Here is a 5818-nt window from a genome sequence, read left to right as displayed (position 1 = left end):
CTGCTAGTGCTGCGCAGCCCACCCCGGACACCGGTGCCTGGACAGATCCCTGCGGAGCCGGAGCTACCGCAGCAAATTCGGCATCGAGGTCACGACCCTCGATGCTGAGCCGGCGGCCACGTGCCCGCTCGATGGAGACACGGGCGTCCTCTCCCGCACGTCTGCGGTTGAGCTCCGCCCGGAGGTCCTCGGTCCGCGCACTCCTCACTGATGGTGAGTGCACCGAACCGGATGCGCCACCCTGATGACGGCGCTGTCTGGAGGCAGACCCCCCCGCTGAACATGGGGAAGCCTGCGCCAGGTTGAGGAGGCGGTCGACGTCACCACGCCATTGCCTCTGGGCGTCGGGCGAGGCCGCCTCACCAGGGGGGTTGCGAAGCAACTCCCTGGCTGCCATGAGCGGGCCATTCGGTGCTGGCATCGATTGGGCCGCAGAGGCCCGCGCCGCGGCGCGCTGTGGAGCTGCCCGCGCCGCCGCCCTGGACGTGGGACGACGGGAAACGTGTGGCGTTGTGGACGCCACTTCCTCACCCAACTGGGGGTCGTGATGGCCGTTTTCTTGCGCCATTGCGGTCCTGAGCTTCGACCAAGCGCAAACCAAACCTAGGCCCCCTACCTGGCGCGCCAAATGTCGAAGGAAATCTCCAGCCGGGTGGCGGAATGCACCCGCCTAATCCTAGTTAAGGATGGGTTTGGAGGAGACTTAGGAGCACTTGATCGATGTGCGGATGAACACAGGAAGGACGTAAGGATTTTAGAGTGGTTCGGGCCGCCGGAGTGTAATACCCTACGTCCACTTTTGTGTGTATTGCTTGAGCCAGAAAAATGTGTATGATCCCGTGTCTTCTAATGAGTACACTCTCCCTTTTATAGTCCAAGGGGAGTGCTTACACTGTGCGGGGCCCCGACAGATGGATCCGGCCAACAGGAGCCTGTTCTATATGAGAGATATGGAGATCTTCATCTCCAGCTCCTCTTCGTAGTCTTCTCTATCGAGAAGCTGATGTGCGTATCTACAGCCAGGATATGGCCGTGTGCAGCCTTGCCTACACAGTGACTGTTGTCAGTGATATTCAACAGTGAAGCCGTGCCGTCACTGTTGGGATGGAACCTTCTGTCAGGTGACGAAGCAGCGCTGACCCGTCGCGCCGTTACCTCCACGCGCACTGTTGCAGCGCACGCCTCGGGTCACCTGTTACAGACCATCATTACGCCCGCGTGCAGCGTCGTGACGGGATTGTACGCCGCTTGCGCACAGTATACGGTGACACGACGCGCCGCCTTGGAAACAGGCGGGCTTACCATGGTGTCAGCCTATCTGCCCCGTGTGTCAGTGGCAGGCCATACTTTTTGACTTGGGCGCGCCCGGCCCAACTACCGCATTAAATGCTGGTAGGTGGGTTGGAGACCCGCGGAGGGCCTCCTGCCACAGGCACGTGGCAGGGCCAGCCCCGCTCCCTCTGCAGGGGCGACGCGTGGCGGCACCGGACCCCTTCCCGGGGGGAGAGGGGTCCGGGCCCCCGAGGCCAGTCGGAGCGGTCTGGCCTGTGATGGTCCGGCCATCACACGTGGCAGCCCCGGACCTTCCTGGGGAGTCCGGGTCTGCAGGGGCCACCCGAGAGCCTCCCTGCCTTCATGGGCACGTGGAGGCCCCGGACCTCTAAGAGCACGGGGAAGGTCCGGAGACCATGATCCCAGCTGTCAGGCCCGGGCCGTATGCCACGTCACCCATAAGACGAGGGGGAGATTACGGATGGTAAAGAGGCTAAGGGTCTGGACACCCTAGCAGGAGGTACCCCTGTCCGTATGTACCGACAAATAGTTTTACCGAAAACCAATGTTGTCGTGAACGGCCGCGTGTACATGCCGTGTACACGCTACTCGACAAGCTACCGTACAAACCGGTAGGCTGTGTATACACCGTTTACACGATGTGTACACGGCCTACTCGCTACTTGAGGGATGACCGAACGACTATCGTTTAGCTTTTAGATGAACACTGCTGAAAACGGATGCGGATAGTGTCGGATATTGTCGAATTTAGATATGGAACCGGATAGAAAAAATAATAAAAATTAGATTCGAATGTATCCATTTTACTACCATGTTAGATTCGAATATGGATATGGATATCATACTGATATTTAAGCGGATATGGATATCGGATGTTTCTAATATCCACATTCATATTTTCATCCCTAATAGCTAGTACTGTAGTACTAAGCCTTGATTAGCTTGGCTAGGCAGACTAGCTCGTTTTTTTCAGCTAAGCCACGTTGGGTGTTTGGTTCCGTCAAGCTAGGAAGGAAGGCAGTTACGACGTTGTTTGCTTGGTGTGGCCATCATCGTTGCCGGAGAGAGAGAGAGAGAGAGAGAGAGAGAGAGATTCGTTTTATCTCTCCGCGAGCTGGGCAAGATTTTGCTTCCCGTGGAGGCTAGATTGCTCCTAAAGCTAAATTTTTTTAGGAAAATAGTACCCACCATACAACAACTTGCGTGGTTGTATCACTTTGATCCCACAAGTAGCAAAATGTGCAAATTGATATACGGATTTATCAAATGTGTAGGTATACGGTCACATGTATCCCATGCAAATGTATTTTGTCAACATGGCAGGTGACTTGGACCATTTTTTCATGTTATCTCCTATCTTTGTTTTCTTGGTAAAGATTTCCAAACACCTACGTACAAAAGGGTCTATATTTTATTCTTGGACGGTTACCGCAAAAAATGGATTGACTATGCATGGAATATCCATATATTTCATAGAAGATGAGTAGGTATAAAGGTAAAAAAATATTGTATTGACTGTCAATGTAATGTTCAATGTATATTTTGTCCAAACCGATTAGTCTTTTTTCACGCCAGCAATATTTTAGTACGTTGAAATTTTGAGCTTTACAGATTTTTTAGTCACTTTTATCCCTACTTAATTCTAGTTGAAAACCACTTATCACTAACTAATATTGAGATATTGGTATTAAAATAAAATTTATATTATTATATTTATACAATGCTCCTTGAAAACTATATATAATAAGATACATGTTAGGAATTAATGTACCCTCCTACATTTCGGTTAGTTTTGCCCTTGGTTAAGATATAAACATTTGGCGCGCTTCGCGCGCCCTATCGTTTCAACAATTAAATATAAGTATTAGATAGCTAAATTTATATAGGTCAATGAAAGGCAACAATCGCTTGTTCTATCTATTTCAAATGATAGATACATATCACATGAAAAATCTATCACGAAATCATAGTATATGCTAATAAAAACATCATCAGTAACACTTGTTCTATCAATTAGGAGTCTTGTTCGGCATCTCAATCATCAAACACCCGATGAACAAACTATCTCTAATCAAATACCCGTTGCCGAATACATGATGGGCATATAACTGGACAACAAGCAGCAGGTACCTAAATCCCTTGAGGTTCATGACGCCATGACGCCGGCGTGTTGGGAGCGGCACGGTCTTCTGACCCTCGACCATCCGACCGATGTTGCTGTTGGCCACCGCCGCCCACCACGGTTTTGATGGCGCCCTCGAGAAGTAGAACAACAAGATGATGGGCGGTGCTAGCTCGAGCGGCAACGGGTGGCACGACGACCTCTTCCTCAACATGGCGCTCTCCGTTGTCCATGGTGGATCCGGGCAGCAGTAGATATGTGAGTGATGGGAAAGAGTAGAGAGAGGGCAGCCGGGAGAGAGGAACGAAGGAAAAGGCGATGAACGGGAAGAGATAAGGTGGGGCCTACCACATGCCTCCTGATATGAGGGCCAGCAGCTGCAGTCTTGCCTTTCCCGCAGGACTTCTATTCTCAGTGTGCGCGATCAGTTGCTATACTATCACAGAGCACGTGTCCCACCATTGTTGCATGCACAACCCATATATTGCAGGAACAAATAATGTTTAAAAAATAAATATTGCTTGAAAATAAATAAAAATGTTCAATGGAAAAAATATTCCGAATGTATTCCATAAAAAAGTTGGTCCGAAAATAAAAAAATATTTTAGAACAAGACATAATATTTTAGAAAAAGAAATTTATTTGGAATAAATAAAAATATTTGAGTGATAGGAAAGAGTAGAGAGAGGGCAGCCGGGCAAGAGGAACGAAGGAGAAGGCGATGGACGGGAAGAGATAAGGTGAGGCCTAGCACATGCCTCCTGATATGCGGGCTCTTCCCGCGGGACTTCTGTTCTCAGCGCACGCGATGGGTTGCTATACTATCGCTGAGCACACTATCGCTGAGCACGCGTTCCACCATTGCTGCATGCACAGCCCATATACAGCAGGAACAGATAGTGTTTAAAAAATAAATATTGCTTGAAAATAAATAAAAATGTTCAACAGAAAAAATAATGTATTCCTAAAAAAAGTTGGTCCGAAAATAAAAAATATTCCAGAATAAGATATAATATTTTAGAAAAAATATTTTGGAATAAATAAAAATATTTTAGAAAAAATATCATCTAAATGTAGTCAAGTGTATTCTAATTTTGAAGATCTTAATGAAAAGAAACGCAACGGTGTAATTAAAATTTAATTTGGATAACTGGTTTGGGAAATAAAAGTATTTTCTTTTCTTTGGATATATGCCTTGCACGGAAATCGAGGCGGGATGAGCTAAATCCCCTGTCCGCTGCGCTCTTTGCTCCGTCTAGCGTGCTCTCACTCCGGGGGCGACGTGGCGAGCAGCGGAGGGCTCGATGAGGCTGGGAAACGTGTAGAGAGTAGCAAGCAGGGGCATCTTTTAATTAATCCGATGAGAAGGAGGGAAAGAAATAGAAAGTTACGTACATAAAAACATCCACGTTATCTGTCACGGAGGCAAAATATATCTACGTGGTATACATATAACTGTGTATACACATATTTGACAAGTTCATGTATCCGTTTGCAACTTATTGAAGTAAAGTGATACAGAGTTGTTGTATGGTAGATGCAATTTACTTATTTTTTTTACTTAAAAAGCTATTTTTTTATGGATAAACACAAGGCCTAGCCAGACAAGGCTAGAATGGTTCTAGGTAGAGATCCAAATCACAATCTAGTTGACCTCATAATTGTGCTCCGCATAGCCCCAGGTATCCACTTCAATGTATCTTGCAAATATTGGTACGGGAAGACCTTGGTCGGCGGAGGGATTATACAGCGACCCCACATTTTAGTAGAAGCATGAAGTAATACCGCTTATACTATTAAAATAAGAAAAGAATCCGGTTTATCTTCTTGAACTATTATAAAAGTTTACTTTTAACCTTCAACTGCAAAATCGGATAACGGATCCATCCAACTGTCGAAACCAGATTTAATCTAGCTCTTTGGGGTTTCAAAGGTGGTTTTTTAGTTTGAATTTGGCCCTCCATTTTGACATATATGATTATATATGATTTTGAGGACAAGGTAAAAATTATCACATATTTAAAAACAGAGAGTTCAATTGGGCTGAATAAATTCCAAACTCAAAACTCTCTCGCGCTCTACATATAGTTAAAAAAGCACTTACTTTTTCTAAAACTAAAAAATAGATACCCTTGAATGTGTGTCCATGGCGGATTGGGGGCGAAAGCCCACGTGTGGAACTTTTGGACCTGCCATGCCCCGCTCTGCACGGGCCCAGGGGCGCAGCGCTTGCAGGCTCAAAATGAGGTCCAGCACAACCAACCAACCAACCCTTCTGCGCAGTCAAACAAATCATTCTGGCAGTCAGCTGCAGCTCAAAACGGTGTGACGAAACTGCCCCTCCTCTGCCTCGGCCTCGGGTCTCCACACTCCCCACTTCCCCAGTCCAGTCCACGGTCCACC

Source organism: Panicum hallii, chromosome 8 (assembly GCF_002211085.1).
Source record: "Panicum hallii strain FIL2 chromosome 8, PHallii_v3.1, whole genome shotgun sequence".
Taxonomy (NCBI): Eukaryota; Viridiplantae; Streptophyta; class Magnoliopsida; order Poales; family Poaceae; genus Panicum; species Panicum hallii.
Note: the sequence above shows the minus strand (reverse complement) of the source record.